At 41.5% G+C, this 20,595-nt stretch overlaps 1 protein-coding gene across 2 annotated transcripts in view; it reads right to left on the bottom strand.

Annotated features, from left to right (window-relative positions):
* Positions 1-20,595, bottom strand: part of Csmd1 (CUB and Sushi multiple domains 1) — a 1,661,894-nt gene that overhangs the window by 478,336 nt on the left and 1,162,963 nt on the right. The window lies entirely within an intron of this gene.

Here is a 20,595-nt window from a genome sequence, read left to right as displayed (position 1 = left end):
TATGACTACTGTAAAAGGGATGTTTTAGGCCAGAGTGAGGGTTTTTCTGAACTGCAGTAATGTGTTTTTGCATGTTAGGAAAGTAGCTGGAAAGCTCTAAACTGGAAGATAAACCACAAGGTGGGGTTGATATGTGGATACTGAAGTGTGGACATGTACATAAATTCGGAGCTCAGGTTTAATGTATACTGCAGCTACCATTTCTGTTGTGAGAATGTTTACATGAATCCACTTCATTCATAGTCTGTGTTGCTGCTGGAGAGAATGAGATGACTTGCCTCTAGTTTATACAAACTCTTTCCTCCATTTTAAAAGACATTAAACTAAGTTATGAAATATTTACTTCTTTCAAATATAAATAAATTGTTTTTATTATGATAATTAATGGAGGAAGAAAATCTGTTAAATGTTTTTAAGATTACAGAAGAGAAACTGTGGGGAGCAGATAATGAGAACCCTATGAGAACTTGACATAAGCAGAATTGTGCTCAATGATCTACAGGCTGAGTTTGGCGTGGCCCAGCCGGAGAAGAGAGCAAGAGGCAAAACGCAGTACAGCTGCTTTTCCTAAGTTGTTTTTGTTCAGAGAAGTAGGAATGCAGGTTTCTCTTGTTACAATGCCACGCCCCTCCTGGAGAACTGTTGCTCCACCTCCTTGTTTACCACTGGTTATAAAAGACTTGCTGAAGGAGGACCGGAGGTTTTTTGATGGGGGGTTTTGATTGGCTGCCACTGCCTCTGACACTGGCTGATGTATCTCCACCAGAGCAGCTTTCTGCACTGAGAACTTTATACATAGACTTTAGAAAAGCTAAGCTAAAGAAAAGCTAAAGAGAACATGGGACAGCACAAGTCTAAGGAAAGAGACTTTAAAGAATAGAAAAGAAGACTTTAGAAGCAAGGTTTTAAAAAAAGACTTTAGAGCAAGGCCTTAAAGAATAAAGATAGAGAAAAGAAGCAGAGTAAAGGGAAGAGAAGGAAAAAAGCAACAAGGCTGTTTTGCGTCTCCATTCGAGCACCCAACACACCTGACCCCAACTTTCTGTATGTCTGTCTATCGTTCGTCCTTTCTGCATCTCCCATTGCCCCCAGTTAGGTCCAGGTAGGATTAGTAGTAACAGAAGTGAGAGAAAGCTCGCTCCAAGAAACTGTGTTCTAGAAGTATTCAGCACATAATTACACATATCACTACTTCTGCCATTTGTTGGTAGCTGAAAGAGGACCCTGAAAGTTGGATATTTTGAGGCAATAGATACACACTGTCCATAACACCAACCAACCAGCAAACAGGGACTTGTGGAAAGGATGGAAGATGATGGGTTCCAAGTATGGGGTCCAGCTAACTGCAACATGGCACTACTTCATGAACCTGTAGAATTTACTTGAGGTGATCTTTGCACTAGCACTGTGGAGGTGGTTCAGGCTTCAGGTGTGCTGCTCACACCAGCTCCCTGGAAGACAGGCATGCTAACCATTTTCCTTCAGTGGTTGTCAGTTAACTGACTTGTTAGACTACTTAAAAAAAAAAAAAAGAACAGAAGGCATATGACCTGGGAGCTGATTCATTGTCTAATTCTGTATTTGTTCAGTGCTTTAGTTTTTAATGGTATATGAAGACTTGCAAGAGGCATTTATAAGAGAAATGCCTGGAAAAAACAGCATGATAGAAGCATAGCTGTCATTGTGACACTGACTTTGAACACTCATGACTTTGAATATTCAATGATTGTGAGACTCAATGGCTTTGAACACTTGGTGACTTTATACATTGAATGACTTTGACACTTACTGAGTTTGAACACTCATGAATTTGAACACTCAACGACTGACACTCAAAGACTTCAACATTCAATGACTTTGAGCACTTAATGATTCTAAACACTTGATGACTTTGTCACTAAATGACTTTGAACATTCAATGACTCTGACACTCAACGACTGTGAACACTCAATGATTTGGACACCCCTGACTTAGAACACTAAATGACTAAACACTCATAACTTAACAGTCATGACTTTGACACTCATGACCCTGAATACTCAATGACTTGGATACTCATTACTCTGAATACTCAGTGACTGACACTCAGTGACTTGACACTCAATGGTCTTGACATTCAATGACTTTGAACACTTATGACTTTGACACTCAGTGACATTGAATACTCAATGACTTCAAATACTCAATGACTCCACAGAAGCATTATAATGACAAGCATGTCCACTGCAGCATTGCTTAGGAAAGCACCATTTGGAAACAAGTTGAATAACTTAACTTGGAACATTCAACAAGTTTTAGTATACACTAACCACAACTATTCTGAAGATATTAAAATAGGCAGAGTAGATAGATACAAAAATTAATGGAGCTACAGATGTTTATGTAAAAAAACAAAGAATTACATAATAATATTTATAATATTGTGTTCTCATCAGAAAAAAAAAACATATATTGCACACACACACACATACACGTGTGTCACTGAAGCCCATGTTTGTGTAGTCAGAGAAAGGCAAATTCCTATGTGGAGGGTCAGAGAGCATAATTTAATTTGTTTAGTAATGATGGAATTTTGGATAAAATTTTCCTTCTCTATGCTTTATTTTTCAGAGAGAATTCAAGTCTACATTCATGACTTTGAGTACTAGTGTGTCTATGTATGATCTTGGGTAATGTGATGGGCTCTTTACAGATGGGTCACAGTTGTGTCTATGTTAGTGTGTTTTACATAATAGGTAAAGTATAGAAAGAAAGAGTAGACAAGAAGTGTTCTTTTGAGAGCAGCAACTTGAGGCAGGAATGAGCTTGAATTTCACTTTGTAAGAACAGTGACGAGAAAGTAGAGGAAAATAAGGGTACCTATAGCGAAGTGACAGGAAATACCTAAAAACCTTTCAGACCAGTTGAGAGGAAGTTAGACAAGGGTGCGGTGATTGCTAATGGTGTGCTGCCAAATGAACAGGATGGACAGGTCAGAGTTTGAGGAGAGTGGTGCTTGGCAAGAACCTGGAGCTGGAGGACAGACAGGCTGACTGTGGGAGCCAGTGTGAGGGGAGAAACAGAAAGACAGGACTGACCCAAGAAGCTAGGTGTACAGAAGCAGATCACCCTGCTTCCTGCTGTGATGAAAACCAGAAGCCAGGCTCCTGCAACAGCACCCACAGTTGTGTTCAGCGCAAAGACTTACTGAGCAAGCAGGGGAGCCCCTGGGGATGGTGGCGCTTAGGTGTGTTACACTCACCATCTTAACCTGGCTTTGCAAACAAGGATGTGAGGACCTTCAGCACTTCCACACATGCAAACTGTTTGGGGAATCAGTCTACTAACAGAGCAGATGTCACTTGAACAGCAGATCCAGAGACCTCGTTTACATACACAGTATGCACACACAAAGATAGGCACCACTAGAGGTGGTGAGGCCTTCGGAGGAAACTCAGATTGGCCCCAGAGTAAGGCAGACAGATCCAAGGCTGGCAGGCTGTGCAGAAAGCACAGAGCACAGGTCTTATCAGAAGTGCAAACTCTGAACCAGCCAGAGAAGACTTGGAGGACTCACCCACACATAGGTCATTTGCAGGCCCGACCCTGCTCCTATTCCACCTGTTCTCAGCAGGTAGGACAAATGGGCTTGTGGGAAACAACCCATGGTAGGCATTACTAACTAGTGAACAAATCCTAGATCAGAAAACAAAGCACAGGGTGGGAGGCACATGTGAGCAGGTAGGAGGAGTAGAGCACAGGTACTTGAGTTGGGCTTGGGGACGTTGCTGGGAACCTGCAGCAAAAAAGAGAGGCTTTTGCCAGTACAGAACTGTGTGGCAATTTGCCTTCTGCTCTTGGGACTAACCAGGATATTTCTACTGTGGTTGTTGATGGTCCCAGTCTAAATGTTACAAGCCACAAATTTCCAAATGCCAGTCTCTAACAAGAGTTGCGTGGGCAGGTGAAAGTAAAGCATGGGGTGCCCACAGTTTGATGCTCATGCAGTAAGCCCCATCTTAAAATGGCACATCTGATCAAATGTATCAACGACTTACTTTGCTGAAATTTTCACGTAATTATAGCTTATTTTACCTAATCCCACATCAAGACAAACTTGTTTTACATATAAATATAAAATAAATATGTAGGTACTTATCTACTTGCTTCTGATAACTTTTAATTCAAATGTAACAATTTTCTTTTTTCAAATTTATGCCAAGCATAATTTGAATTGAATGATATCATAATTACATAGCTATCTATTTATATATATATACGTGTGTGTGTGTGTGTGTGTGTGTGTGAGCGTGCGTTAGATTTCTTTGCTGTGACAAAACATCTGACAGAAGTGACTTACAGGAGAAAAGGTTTATTTGGGCTCAAGGTCTGAGTGGATGATTGCTGGATCCACCACTCTGACCCTGTGTGAAGGCCCAGTATCATGGTGGTGGGAGCGGAGGCAGAGGAGGCTGCTCCCTCATGACAGCCAGAAGCGAAGACAGAGAGGGAGGAAGGGATGAAGGACAAGTTGTACCCTTCAAAAGCATGCCCGCAGGGATCCACTTCTCCAATCAGACACCATCTTCCATAGTTTCCACTGCCTTCCAACAGTCCATTCAATTACAAATCCCAAAATGGATTAATCCATTGATAAGGTCAGCATCCAATGGCTGCCCAAACCCCCACCTCCGAACAGTCTACACTTGGAACCAAGCCTTCCACACACAAGCTTTGAGGCTCTTTGTACATGCAAACCACAACATATGGCTACAGTTACCAGTTACGAGTCACGTAACTTCGTTGGGGGTGTCTTTCATGAAATATATGTTCTTAACCACTTATCCTTATTGCTTAAGGCTCCACAACTCACCAGTGTGACATTCTAACAGTTTCCATAATGCAAATACTTGAATGGATTATGTCCTCCCAATTTTAAATGGTAACATATTAAAAGTGGTCAATTTAATCCTGAACACACACACGATGAGAAGATATAAATGTAGTTATCAATGAAGTAATGTTCAAGATATTTTTAGAACTGTATCACTCTCTATATACACTTTCTTCACAAAACTTGTCATGACACCCAATAGCACAAGGCTTAGGGCCCATTCAGAATAAAAAATGACCTCAGTGGATTTTATAAACATGAAATGTTTAATTAAGAGCACTTCCACTTTTTATGTGAGGACTTGGAAGTGATGCTGTAGGTGCTGTGATTGGTTCAGGTTTTCAGCAAAACTCTCACACAGAACACAGCCTTCTTCCCTCCCCATGCAGAAAAAACATCCTCTGACAAGTAGCCAAATCGAAAAGCACTTTAGTGACACTAAAACTATGCTGAAGTGGGTGTTGTACATGTGTGCTGATGGTGACAATAGTGATCACTGCCCTTGTCTACCTCGCACCTTTGAAAGGAAGGTGTGATTTCATGCTGGGTGACCCTGATTGCAGAGACTTTTTTTAGTTCCAAGTTGAGGCTTAGACCTCATGGTTAGACAGAATGGTTGCCGAAGGAGTGGGAACCAGGGCGCTGCTGCCTTCTTCTCCTTCACTGCCATGGGGCCAAGCTTAGCTGACAGCTGTCAGCCCACTTCGTACTTCATTAGCAACTGCAGAAACAATTACCGGGTCATTGACACAGTCTTCCAAATGCTGTGTCACATCATGAGTTAGGGAATTGCTGGGACAGCCAAACACCCCTCGGAGAGTTTTCTGGACAATCCACGTGTTGGTGAATGCCTTTGGGTCCCAGATTCCATGGAAAATATAGAAGGGTGATATCCATAGCAATGCAACATGAGGAGGACATGCATACAGAGTGACATTCATGGCTGAGCTTCCTCATGACGAATACACTTTGGGCATTCCACGCAATAGACTTTTCTGTGAAAATTGTGTCTTGATTATGTGGAAACATATTAGTACTATATATTTGGCCATATTTAGAGCCCAAATAATATGTAGATGTGGCTTGGGATGGCTATGTATACATTTTACAAAAGAACTTTAATTATGGCACTTCATCCCCTGGCTCCCTCTTGGGACAAGCAGTCCACACTCTGTCCTTATTGCAGCCATTTATCCAGTGTCATTTCTTGGCCCTCACTGTTTCCAAACACCATGCATGGGATTGGAAATTCAGACATTTTAGACATGGGCTTGCTTGGAAAGATAATGTAAACAACAGAGTTTATTTGATCGAGGATCCTAAAGACATACTACCATTTTAGGTAGTACTAGGAAAAAAAGAAGGCAAGAAAACTCCTTGACAAAAGACACCTGTTTAATTTTAGATCTGAGCAGGTCATAAATTGGCCACAGCAACTGTTAGCTGGGATTTCCTTCCTGCACTTTGAGGTGTTTGGCCTCGTCTCCTGTCTTGGGTTGAAAATTATGTTGATCTCTCCACAATTATCTGAGCAGTCTCCCTCTACTTATGGGCACTTTCTCCTGGTTATCTTAATAGGGCGACATAGGCCTTGGTTTGCCCAAGACAGTTGCCATTTGGGGCTGTTTCCAGGTTAGTTATTAACAGCATCACCCTTTAGTCAAACAGTGGTTTTGGTTCAGATAATAAATTCATAAGTAGATTTTCAATATAGTACAGAACCACTGCCCTAATGATTGCCTGGCCCCTCACACACCACAAACACCCTGACAACCTGCTTCTCTTTTGGCTAACACTGCAGAAGAGGTACCGCCCTGCCCAGCATAGCCCAGCCCAGCACATCCATGGCCTCAGAGAACCACAGAGCATACAACTGCAGAAGAGGGAGGACCATGGTAAGAGTGTGAAGGGAGCGATCTCACAGGACCCCTCAGGAGAGACGGTCTCACCCGAGAATGATCAAAAGGCATTATGTTGATAAGTACAAGTCATATCCTAACTTTGTTCAATACTACTGAAATACAGTCATCTATATGTAACGGTAGGAGTGCTCACGAACTGAATTTTAGCACACGATAATTATTCAAGCAACAATCTCACATTTTTGAATGAGCAAGAAAGCTATTATAGTTCCAACTTAAAGAATGTGTCCTAGTGAAATTCTTTCCAAGACTGTGAACATTAACATGTCCTCTGAATCAATGTTAGTGAGTTAAGAAACCAATACTATCTAAAAATCTGTTGAGAGGAAAGAAATATCACACAGCCACTAAAAATAATAAATGAATTCTGGGGAGAGATGTGATATTCACTAAAGTGGTAAAGCACGGAAAAACTGGAACATGCCAGGTATGGTGGTACACGCCTGTAATCTCAGCAATTAGGAGGCTGAGGCAGAAGGACTGGGATTTCCAGGCAGCCTGGGCTTCAAAGGAAGGCCCTGTTTCAAACAACAAGTCTGTGGAATCTTATTTAAGTTGAAAGATGCCGTGAAGAAATGCTAAGGAGGAGGAGAGGAGGAGAAATCACAGAAGTTGGTAAGTGGGCATTGGGTTTACAGGTTACAAATATGGGATAAAAGTCTTACTACAGGTCCATGTGCTTACAATCACCAATTACCCTGGACTGAAGCATTTCAAGATCTACCCCTTTTCAGTATCCTCATTTAATTACACCCTTTTTAAGATAGTGGTCACATGTTAACCTTATTTGGTACACATACTTACATTGATACACATGTTGACATTTGTGCCTCAGATTTGTGTGAAAGGTGAACCAGAAAGGGGAAGAGTGGAGAGACACTCAGTAAGGGGGTCTGAAGTGGCACACACCCGAGATGTGATGAGAGTGGAACCCAGAGTGAGGAAGAAGGGAGGGAGGGGTCGGGTCTGAAAGACAATCATGGTGGAGGATCACGGCTCAGCTGAAGGATGGTGAGGAGTAATGGGGGCAGAGGAGGGGGGAGGGCAGAGGAGGGAGGAGCTGGAGGAGGAAGGGGGCAGAGGAGGAGCAAGGGGGTAGAAGAGGATGGAGAGTGCCAGAGGTGGGCAAAGTGAATCAGCTCTGGGATGCACAGGGTGTGGGATGAGGATGAAGGATGCAGGTGGTGCAGCCCAGGCTGGTGAGAGGCGACATTTCTGTACTGTTTACTCAAGGCTACTCAGACACCCAAGAGCCATGAGAACACAAGACACAAAGCCTGTCACTTGAAAGCTGAGAAAAGACCCCTTTGAAATGGGCTGAAAAGAAACTCAAAGTAAAATTAGCAGGTAGCAATACCAATACCAGCTGTATTAATAACACAGAAACATTCCCACACACACTGATTCCTCCAATAAGCTCAAATACTCAGAGCTTGGGCACTTCTTACTGTATCATCCTTGTGATGACTGGGAAGTAAAGGAACTCAGAGGCAAAGAACTTCAAAGATTTCCCACAGCTGGGAAACCAGCAAAGTCAAGACTGGATCCTGGGTCTATGAGTTCTAGCTGAGGTCCTCTTCATGTCACATTAGTGCCCTAAAGACATCCATCCAGGAGCGTGCACTGGGAGAAGGTGACCCCCCCATCCCGAGATATACACAGCTCTCAAAGTGGCCGGGGGAGGAAAGACCAGAGAAGCAGGGAGAAGAGTTGGTGACAGTACAGCTTGCTGGATGTGACCATGACTTTTCAGTGCTCTGTTGGCAAACGCATCTGTCTTACAGCAAAATTCCATAAAATTAGTGGAATGAAATTATCCATAGCATTCCTTAAAAGTGACTTTTGGCTATTTTGCTCCCAGGTTTGAGTTTTTCAAGTTAGAGAAAGGCTTTTCTTTCTTTCTTCTTCTTTATTTCTTTCCTTCCATCTTCTATAAGGCCGTGCACTTCCATAAGACAGAAATCTTTCATTACTTTGCACTGTACTTGAATCTGGATTCACAGATCACTCCGATGGACGCTGACCATTTAGTGTTCAAATAACACCTGTAAAATTAGACACTGGGAAGAGAGCCACAGGGAGTGGCTAAATGGAAAGGATCATCACCCTGGAAACATAAACTGGTGGCCAGGACTTCTAGTGAAGTGACAGCACGCCCTTCCCTGACTGAGGGGTGAGGTACTTGTCAGGGCTCCCCTCCCTGCTGGGTTACAAATTTCAAAAAGCCCTAATTTATATACCTCTACCCGTCATCTCTTAAGACATTGTGCAAAGTTGGTGCTTATTGGTTATATAATAACCCGACAGGATGGAAGAACTAAGAGTGAAAAGATTCTGTAAGCGACGTAAGTGGTAGGGAAAGAGAGAAAGTAAAGTGTCAATAGTAATTTAGAATCTGAGAATCGTGTCATCTGTTAAAAGAAGACTGAAAAATAGCAGCTCATTGGCAAATCTTAACCTCTCAAGAAACGTTGGAGCTTCTCCTTGACTCTACTTACCTCCCGGGAAATGTGATTCATGCATGCGTACACCCTCCCCCACACACTGAGACAATCATATGCACAACCACAGCCATGCACACAATCTCGCACACACACGATCGCACACTTAAACATATACACCCACACACAATGATACCCACAGCCGCAACTCACACAATCACACACAAACACTCACAAATACAACCTCACACACAACCACAGCCATACAGAGTCACACAATCACACAATACAATGACACACACATGACACCCTACACACAGGCTTGCACATACAACCACATACACACAACCACACACACCATCATAGCCACGTACACACACAGTCACACTCACACACCCAGGCTCCATGTCACAACAATCCAAAAGTTATACTAACTTGAAAATATACATCAAAAGTTCCCGCTTCAGACTCCTCTCAATACAACTAGTTTTTAATTCAGTAAAATTTTATTCATGGAAGTTTTCTAAAGGACTAAATACTGGTAAGAATATTCATCCACAAAGACATTAACCACACTATTGTCATTAGTAATAAAATGAGGAAAAACTGGCAAAGACCTGATCTTAATTCATATGTGATAGGTTAAAAATGATAAATCCCTTCTGTGAAATGCTGATTTTTTAAAAACCGTGAGTTTTAAGAAAGACATTTGCAACATACTGCCAAAGCAAGCAGGGCATGAGGCATAAAGCATTTCCATCACGGCTCCATGTCCTATGCATCAGTGTCCACACGTGGGTGTAAATCCAGGAGACCCTCTACTCACACCTAGCGATGACCTCTGTGGAGTGGGGATCACAGACGGTTTTGTCTTTCATTACTCTCTAAGTATGTCTAACTGGTCAAATACATTATTTGTCCCCCATTTTGTTGTCATAAGATTATTCATCGTTGAGTATGTCGCATTTGGGTGGTTTGGGGTTTAGATTCTGCATCTTCTTTCAAAGTATGGTCTCAATGGAAACTTCTTTGCCCCTCGATCCTTCTCAATCATCTAAGAGTGTGGTCCAAAAACGGGTTGAGTAAGTTTTTTGTTTCAGTTTTTGCTACTCATATACAATTACTAATCACTAAAAATAAGGAAAATTACAGAATAAAAATGTTTTTAGATGCCTAAAATGAATTATAGCATGTTAAAGTCAAAGAAAAGGTGAGCAACTCCTAGACCTAAAAACAAGCAGTGCTTCAAATAAAATAGGTCTTTCTACCCCTCACAGTGCACTTAGAAAACAAGGAAAGAAACCTTCTGCTTCCACTGTGAGTACTAAGATTCGTTCTTTCACACAATCATTTCCTTAAGCCATTTTTATTAAAGCAGAAGACAAACTAAAATTGAGTAAACCCTTTGGCCTTTCCTCCATCAGTGTCACTTGGATGTTTGCCCTTCTCTGTCTGCGTGAATAACTATGGTCGAGTCTAGATTTCGGTCTTCTGGCACAAGTAAACAGTTGTTGCTATACATGGTGTCTCCAGCCCTGCAGTTGTCCCCACCTTCCCCGTACACCGCTCACTGATTACTCTCTCTAGAAACGCTGTCACTATTTGTTGTGAGTGTGTATGTGTTGTATAGTTTATGGCTAGTCTTAAAATGCAAATCCATAGCAGGACCTCGTTACTATTTTCTTTTACCTTTCAGTACCTAGAAAAGGTAATGAAAATAAATGAATTGTGTTCAGAAAGTCAAGAAGTGGAGTGTTACAAGAAGGACAGTTTTAGGTGCCCATGTGCATAGAGGGAAGGTCTCAGGAGAGGTAACACAGAGGCACGAGAAGGAAGCTATCCGAGTTCAAGCCCAGTTCATGAAGAGGGTGCAAAGATTAAGCCATGGTAGTGGGAGGACTTTGGTAATAAAAGGGCCGGCGTGCAGAGGTAAGCATGCCGGAGAGCTGACGAGGACAGAGGAATGAGTCAGTAATGCTAGATTGATGGTGATGGCCAAAGGAACTAAGGGAGCCTGGTAATGTGCAGTGAAAAAACCGTGGCTGGCATCTGACTGTCCCTAGTGATGTGTCAGAAAAGAACACGTCTGCTAGGTAGAAGCCATCCTGGCTAGGAGATTGTCTGGCTCAAAGGAAAAGGGTGCCCAGCACAGTTCCAGGTGGTGACCATGGCTGCGTCTTGTGTCTCTGCCATCCGTGAATCCCCAATGGGCAAATAAAGTCAATTGAACATCTCAAACTACTGTCCACGTTACATATTTGTAGTGTAGCTTTAAAATAATTTGAATACAGAGTGAATGCCTTTTCTCTACTTGTGTAAGAAGTGTTCCTTCAAATTCTGTAAAAAAAAAAAAAATCGTTGAATAATAAAAGGAGTTAATGCTCTTCCCCCACAACGAATCCAATGAAAGGTGGTATTTTCTTGCCAGCATTCTGCTGAAAGCAATGCATTTCTTTCACTCGAGGTACTGAGTTGTTCATTAAAAAGCGCACTGTGAATGTATGAACTGTCTGGAAACGTCTCCCAAATCCTGTCCATGCATGATGCTGACATTCTCACGTAGGCTCATGTCATCTTTCTTAATTACAATAAATTCCTGATTGTTCTGGCTTACCATCCTGCTCCATTCAAATCTGTCCCCCTTACAGTTCAGAAGAATCTAAAGCACTCACATTATAGCTTAATTCCCTTCTCAATAGCCTGTGTTGACTCAAAAATTTTTTTTAAGAACACAAGATAGTCTTTACCTGTCACTCAGGGTCCCACTGGTCTCTTACTAAATCAAGTCATCAAAAATTTTAGAAAGAGGAGGAGGAGGAAGAAGGGGGAAGGAGAAAACAGGGAAGAAGGAAGGTGGGAGAAGGAAAGCAAGAGGAGAAAAATGGAAGAGGAAGAGGAATGAGAACAAGAGGAAAAGGGGGAAGACTGGGAGGAGAGAACACAGTGCTTGGCAGATGGTGTTCTAGGTGTTTAAGCTGATTAGACGTTCTGCACAAGTTTCAAAACAGATGTTATTGATCCAAGAAGGAGATAGAAATGACTCCAGGGTTAAAGAGGCTAAGTAATTTGCATAATCCCAGGGCTGCTAGGTGGCAGAGAGGGGACCACACACTGAGGTCTAGCTGGAGAGGTGCCCTGGATGCTGTTCTCTGTGCCTCAGGCCAACCAGCTGCCTCCCCTCTTGCTTTTCACATGGCCACTCTTGGCCAACTCCACTAACCGCACTTACCTTGCTCCACAAAGGGTTGGAGAACTTACTGAAAATCCAGGTCATGCCTGTGACTAGCATCAGCAGGAGTATCTAACTGTATTTGCATCAGCATTGCATTCCCCAGCCAGTACTCTGGAAACAGTCTGAAAGGGCTGGTTCTAATCACTTCCTCACTTATTCCTGGAAGACCCCTCCCTGCCATCTCCCCATCACACCTGTCACACCTGCCCGGCTCCTGACTGTCCTCTGCACGTACCACCAGTCCTGCACGAAGTGATCCCTCTTCTCCTTCATGGGATGGGCTCCTAACCTCCCTTGTCTCCTGTCCTGATACTTGGGATGTATCCCCAGCAAAAGCCAGAGTCAAACAAGCCTGTTATGGGCATGCATCTATATTTGGGGGACTCAGCTGATATTTTAGAAAAGTCAATACTGGCAGGTTATAGGTAGGGAGCTGAGCTAAGAATCATATGTGTTTCACCCAGGCCTGGTTATCAAGTTTATAATCCCAGCTACCTGGGAGGCATAAATAGGAAGTATGCAGTCCAGCACAGCATAAAGGAGATCCCTCCCCCCAAGAAAACAAAGCAAAAAGGGTTGGGGGTGAGGCTCAAGTGGTATAGCACCTACCCAGCAAATAGAAGACCCTAAGTTTAACCCTTATTACCACAAACAAAGAAAAGAAAAAAAATTACATGTGCTTCTATTTTTTTTTTTTTTGGCTAAATCTACTTTAACCTAGTTTTGTAATTTCTGTTACATGTAATATATAATAAAATCTTGGAGATTCACGAGGCAATATTTATGGAGGTTATATAATGCTGGTATTTAAGTGGTTGAGAACCTCCTTAGTAAGAACAAGGCCCTGAGTTCAAATTCCAGTACCATCAAAAAAAAGCTCAAATATTTGATTTCACACAGTGCAATGTTCTCTAGAGTCATCTGGACCACCACAACTTGCAGTTCTTCCTTCTTTTAAATGGCTGACTTGCTCTCATTTGTCAATCGCACCTCAATAAAACTGGAAGAAAACAAAGCAAGCAGAAATAACAAATTACTAATGTTTTCAGTTGCTTAAGTCCTAAAGGAGTTTTGTAAGATGCTTTACCACCAGTAAAAGTACTGTATGAGAAGCTCAGGTTAAGGCCAGTGTTGAGATTATGTCACCACATCGTGTTTTAAATGCATTCACAGCAGTTCCTCGATATGCACAGGATTGGCTCAGAATCCCCAAACACAGAAATGCTCAAATACCTCATCTAAAGTGGGGTAGCATTTGTGTACAACCTAAACGCCTCCTCCCATGCTTCTACAGCACCTAGCTTACTTACAATACTTACAATAGTGTAAACGTCAAATAATTTCTAGATTACTTATAATACTGAGTATAATATACATAAGTTATTATACTGTGCTGCTCAGGGAATAATGACAAGAGAAAAACTGCCTGTATATGCTCAGTACACACGTACCTCTAAAATATTTTCAATTCATGTTGACTATATCCTGAACACAGAGAGCCAACTGTCTATGGAAGGTGTGTGTGAATTTGAGGTGTGGGTAAGGGACATTTTGAGCGTGAATCACAGCTGCATGCGTGTCTGTGTGCACACACAGGAATACTTGTATCTATGCATTGCATACACACACACACACGTAAGGATTCAGTGGGTGCCGGTCTTCCATGATACACTTAATCTTTTCACTGAAAATGCCAGGATGAACTTTGAAACCATTTTCCCTGAATTCCTACAACCCGTGGTTTATCAATGTATACTAATTTCTCAAGGAGATGAGTACAGAGCACCAAGAGTTTTATCTGAAAATAGCTGGACTACTTAACACGTTTATATGAAATATGTTCCTGAATGCTCTCACTTTCTATGATGAGAGCAAGGCAGGAACAGTTGCAATTGAGTTTTATAAATCTGCTTCTTCTCTGAATTAAATCTTGATTGCTTCTCTTTTATTCTTTTCTGCACTGAACATTGCGCAGAGCAGGTTCTCCTAACACTTTACAGTGTTTTTTTAAATAATGCATTTCTAGTGTTCCTCTTGAGTGGGCATCCCACAATAGTATATGCACTGTCCATTCGCGTGGGAGACTCTAAGCATCCCACATTAATTATTTGGTGCCAAGCAACTTTATGTAAGTACTTGGTCGAAGTGGACATGTGACACCTGGTCGGTCATGTGACAGGCAAACTAGATTCAAGACCAGGAAAAAAAAAATACTTCATGAAAACCAGAAGACTGTGTTAACTAACTTCTAACTGGCATTGGGAGTTTGTTTCAGTCTTCTGTCTTTTGAATGTTCACTGATCAGGTGACACCTGATCCAGGTCAGACACCTCAATCCAGAACTTTCCATCAACGCTTCTGGCCAGAGTCAGTGCCCGGGGGGTTTTATGTAACTGTCCTTTTCTCTATGCTCAATTTGTAATATACCTTCATCACCGAACACTTTATTGGGAAACTCGCTTATTTGGAATGTCTCCCAAGGAATCAAATTAAGCCTAATTACATTTAATGGCAATGGCTGGTGCTTAATTTGGATGGTAATTCTGCTTAATTGAGATGGCTTCAGGTGTTGAAGTGGCATTCTACTAGTGCCGGAGTGTGCTCGGGAATCAACCTCGAATACTTTTTCCTTCTCTTGGCTTTTCACGAAAGAAATGATGAAGGGCAGATAACTTTCTGAAGCAATATGACACAAGATTCCCGAAATTCAGCTTTCAGAATCAACAATTCTGAAACAATTCAGTGTTCAGAATCAACAACATGTATACACAATCTTCACAAAAAAGGTGTGCAAAAGTACATAAAGATATCTGAGAAAAGCAAGATTTCTGAAAGAAGATAACAGAAACATGAACCAAACTGCATAAATTAACTATTTGTATATTGGACAGATTTAAGAATCAAGTTTGCAATGTCAGAGAACATAACTCATGAGTTGAGTTAATGCTGCCTGAGGGACTGGGGAAAAAGGGAGAGTAGTGGGTTTCAAAGCATGTCACCAGCAGAAGGTGACCCCAGAGATTACTCTGACCCTTGGCTTTCGCTTCTCTGCACATGGCACCACACCACACGTGACTGTCCAACTTCCAGCCCTGCTTTCCAGCTCCCTGGAACTTCTCTCATGTTCCCTGGGAACTTCATCAATGGACTTTGACTCAACAGGGCCTTAAGGAAGCCTAGGAAAATTCTAGAATGTGTTTCTTCCTCTTATAGGTAACACGCCTCATTCCTTCCTTGTTCGGGGTCTTGGCTATAATGAAAGCCGGGAGAGTGGAAGGGATCTGGCAATTTGAGGGGAGAGATGGTCACTGCTGTGGATCATGGGAAGGGAATGACTAGGAACACAGGAACCCTCAGTGATGCTGAACAAGGAGGTTTCATCTCCTGTCTATGCCCTTTCATTACAGGAAAAATGCCCCTCTCAACACAAAGTTGAGGTTTTAGTTGACTCTTGTGTTCCCTTCAGCTTCCAAACACCTGATCAATGTATTGAATAACTCTTACTTCACTTCCTTATGGATTCATCAAAGGGAATAAAGAGCTACAAACACTCTTCTTGCAGAGAAAAGCAAGGTGATGATGTGAAGGAGTTTAACATCCCTGGATCTTGGTTTCCTTTCTGAAGTGACGGGTGTAGACATTAGTAAGCCCCAGCTTCTTTTTCATTAGAAATTTCAATAAATCTGGCATGTATAGGAAAGAAGAAGAAACTCAGATATATACACACATCTTTAGTGTAGTATAGAAAATACCATTGCTCATATGTAACCTGGATTTAAATGAATTCTGAAAATATTGGAAAGGTGTTAATGAAATCCCCTGAAGATTGATCTTGAGGTATTATTTTCTGGATTGAAACATCATGGGTTTTCTACCTTTTCATCATGGAAAAGGGTTTAGCTTTTAAAACTCTTTAATAACACTTGTTGTAAGATCATTCTTGATGTTGTCATGGCCACAAACAACTTTCAACTGACCTTGAGAGCAAAATAACACCATTAGCACCCTTCCAGTTGACTGTCTGGCTTCTCTGTGTGTTGTCACCCTTCTCCCTGGTTTTCACAGCTAACAACACACTTAGGGATTCTGAAATTATCTCTACTAGATGTGCCTACTTGGGTATGAAGCAGGCACCTCCCTAATGTTTTGTCTAAAACCAAACATCTCTTTCCATAAAAAATGACTCATAAGGCCCTTTTCTGGTAAAAAATAGGGAGACCATATAATCTATTGTCCTTAGCTGGAACAATCTGGAGAATAAAAAAGGGGCATTCTTAGTAACTGTGCAAGGACAGCAAGTATATCCTGAGACTCCTCTGGAGAGACCAGAACACATGCTCAGAATTGGAGGGCTTTGGCAGCCATCCTGAAAGCCATTCTTTTAAGAAAATTATTAGCAAAATGATGGATTTCACTGTGATAATTTCATGCATGTATATGACATACTTTGGTCATATTCATCCCCTTAATCCTCTCTCTTCCCCGGTCTCCTTCCTCTTCTCTAATAGTGCTTCTTCTTAGTGTTGTTGGGATCTGTCTTCTCCTCTAGCTTCCACGTGTGAGGGAGCACATGGAACACTTGTCTTTCTGAGCTTGGATTATTTTGCTTAACATAATGCTCTCCAGTTCCACTCATTTTCCTGCAAATGACATGGTGGTGTTTTTCTTTGTGGCTAAATAACACTATATATATAGATAGATATCACATTTTCTTTATCAATTCTTCTATTAATGGGCTTATTGGTTATTGTATCTCTAATTTAGACTGATTTTGATTCCTTTGCATTTATGTTCAGAGCCAGGAGTGGTATAGCTGGACTGTATGGTAATCCTATCTCTTTGTTATATGAGGAACCTCCATACTGACTTCCATAGTGGCTGCACCAATTTACACTCCCACCAACACGTATAAGGGTTCCATTTTTGTCTGCATCCTCACCAGCATTTGTGGTGTGTTTTCTTGATGACAGCCATTCTGACAAGTGAGATAGTATCTCAATGTAGTTTTTATCTGTATTTCTCGGATGACTAAGGACAGTGAACATATTCAGGTATTTATTGGTCAATTGTACTTCTCCTTTTGAAAACTGTCAGTTCATTCACACACTTTTTGATTGGCTTGTTTGTTCTTTTGGTGTTACATTTTTTGAGTTCTTTATAGATTCTGGATATTAATCCTCTCTTAGATGAATAGGTGACAATGTTTTTCTCCCATTCTTTGGGCTCTCTCTTTACTGCATTGCTTCTTTTGCTCTGCAGAAGCTTTTAAAGTTGATATAATCCCATTTGTCAATTCTTCTTATTCTTTCCATAGTTACTGGAGTTTTATTCAGGAAATCTATGCCTGTGCCTGAATCATGAAGAGTTTTCTCTATGTTTTCCTCGAGATTTTCAAAGTTTCAGGTCTTGGATTGAAACCTTCAATCCATTTAAACTTGATTTCTTGTGCTGAGTGAGGGGTGAGGATCTAGTTTTAGTCTTCCCATGTGGATATTCAGTTTTCCCAGCACCATTTGTTGAAAAGGCTGTTTGGTCTCTAATGTGTAAGTTTTGGACTCCTTTGTTAAAGACATGGGGGTCCATAGATGTATCTTTCTTGGTCTTCTACTCTAGTCCATAGGTCTGAGTGTCTGTTTCTATGCCAAAAATCTTGCTGGCATGAGCTACCAAGCCCAGCTGAATCATCTTTTCACAGTAGCAAAACAACCCAAATCCAACAGAAGCAAAAACAATAAATATCAGTACAGAAATAAATAAATTAGATGTTGAAAGAACACACAGAGGGTCAATGAAATGATAAACAAAGTTGACAAGCCCTTAGCCAACCTAACCCAAAGAAAGACAGAGAAGACCTAAATAAGTAAAATTAGCAGGAAAAAGGAGATATTATAGGAGAAACCACTGAAATCTAGGTCACTAGAGAATATTTTTAAAAGTATGCCCCAGTAAATTAGAAAACTTAGATGCAATGAAATGGATGCATTTGCAGACACATATTGAATGCAGAAGGACAAGGACCCAACCGGATCAAAAGCGAATAATGAAACTGAAGCCATAATAACAAGTCTCACAGCCAAGAAAAGTCCAGGTCCAGATGGATTTATTGCAGAATTTTAGCAGAATTTTAAAGAATTAATACCATTGCTCTCAAACTATTTCATAGAATAAGGAATACTTCCAAACTCATTCTGCAAAGGCAATATTATCCTGACACCAAAACCTGATAAGGACACAACCAAAAAAAAAAAAAAAGCTATAGACCCATTTCCTTGATGAATATAGATTCAAACATCCTTATTAACTACTTGCAAATGGAATTCAAATGCATTCTTGAAGCCTTCCCTTTTGCATAGCACCAACTAGAGGGTCAGGCAGGGTCAAGCCCTGTTGGACACAGGTTGAACAAGAGAATGGGGAGTCCCTTCCAATTCCTCCTTTGCCCCCACATCCCTATTCAAATTGTGGCCAAGCCCTACTGAGCCTACATCTGAGATGTCTGACTGATGTTCCCCCCACCACCTCTGCCAGGGGTCTGCTCCTTGTCAGACCTTACCCTCTTTACTGGGGGTGGGGTGGGAAATGACAGCAGGTTTTCAACCTCTGCCTCTTCTATGCACCTGTTGTCACCCATTTTCTTCTCCCCCACAGGAAAGACCTGTGGGGAGAGGTTAAATTATGACCAGTGTCCATGTGATTTGTTCTGGGTTTCCCCCATTTGGATGTGATCCCAAAGACAGTGAGAGAAAGAAATGGCAAAAGCCAACCGTTGGGCAGCATGGAGCCCCTTCCCTTTGGGTCCCTTCTGCTGGGGAGTCTGCAGAGAGCAAAGGAACTGTCTTAGGGTGTTCATACTGGCCACTAGCCAGGGGTGTGTGTCTGTCCTAGACTCCAGTGAGACTCTCTTTCTCTCATGGTGTGGGAAAAATAAACAGGACTCCCGAGAGTGTCACTAGCTTCCAGTGGCAGAGGCCTGGGGCTGATTTCGGGAGCAGTTGAGACTGGTGCAGGGATGAGGGGAGTGAGGTGGGTGGGAAAGGAGTTCTGCCTGCTGATCACTGGCAGCCAAGGCCAGTGGCCTGGCAGTGTATAGTATATAGTGTATAGCGGTACCACTCGCCTGTGATCTTGACTTCCATTTATTTCTTTTCTCTGTGCTAGAGTCATGTAATTATCATAGAACCACATGAAACTTTAGGTATTAACTAACTTATTTACTTGATTACTCTAATTTATTCCTTTTACCTATATCTTTATTCAAAAATTTCAAATATATTATTACAAAAGTAACATACTTTACGCGTGCTCTCTAGATCAGTGATATAGACACTTATTTTCATTTGGACCCTACAGAAGTGATTGCAGCTCATTTACCATTAATTCAGTTCAACATCTAATATATCCCAGTGCAAATTTCTTCCCTACGGGTTTTCTCCATCTAGCTTTTAAGACTTGTTAGTTCTCAGAGTCATATGACTTACTTTACTAGAGATCGAACAGAATATTCTGATATTTTAAAAGTAGGTGAATGCAGAAGTTAATGAAACCAATGAATAACCAGTAGCATGATACATAGTTTACATTTAGTTTTAAATAAAACTCTTCTTTTGACAGACTAACAAATGAGATGGCTTGATAAGCTGTCATCAAACCGAAGATTCCCTCTCCACCTTTTGTTTCATTGTGTTGCTACTTCTAGTAGTCCAGATTAAAAAGGGTAAATGGTGGTGCCTCACTCAGACATGCGCATTTGTTTTTCACGGCTACTCACAAAGGGAAATACTCTTATGATCTCTTCAGTAGAGGAGGACTGAGGCTCAGGAAATTTGCAGACTTGCCCAAATCTGTATGACTTAAATAGCTGAGCCCACATCTAAAGGACTGAGGACAGGGTAAAAATTTGAATAAATTACTGACCTTCCTATAGAAAAAGTGTATCGCTTGTGCTAGTATGATTGATATTCCCAGGAACGACAGTCCTAAAATACTGAGAGGTGCCATAATGAAACCTGATTCCTTTTGTCACAGTGGTAGAAGCCCAAAAATTCCTCCGAGTTTGCAAAGAAAGTCCCATGACTCCTCATGATTTTGCCCATTTCTGTCTATCACAGCTGGCATTTTCACATAAG

The sequence above is a fragment of the Castor canadensis genome, chromosome 14 (genome assembly GCF_047511655.1).
Source record: "Castor canadensis chromosome 14, mCasCan1.hap1v2, whole genome shotgun sequence".
Taxonomy (NCBI): Eukaryota; Metazoa; Chordata; class Mammalia; order Rodentia; family Castoridae; genus Castor; species Castor canadensis.
The sequence above is the reverse complement of the archived record's forward strand: the minus strand, read 5'-3'. Positions and strand labels throughout refer to the sequence as shown.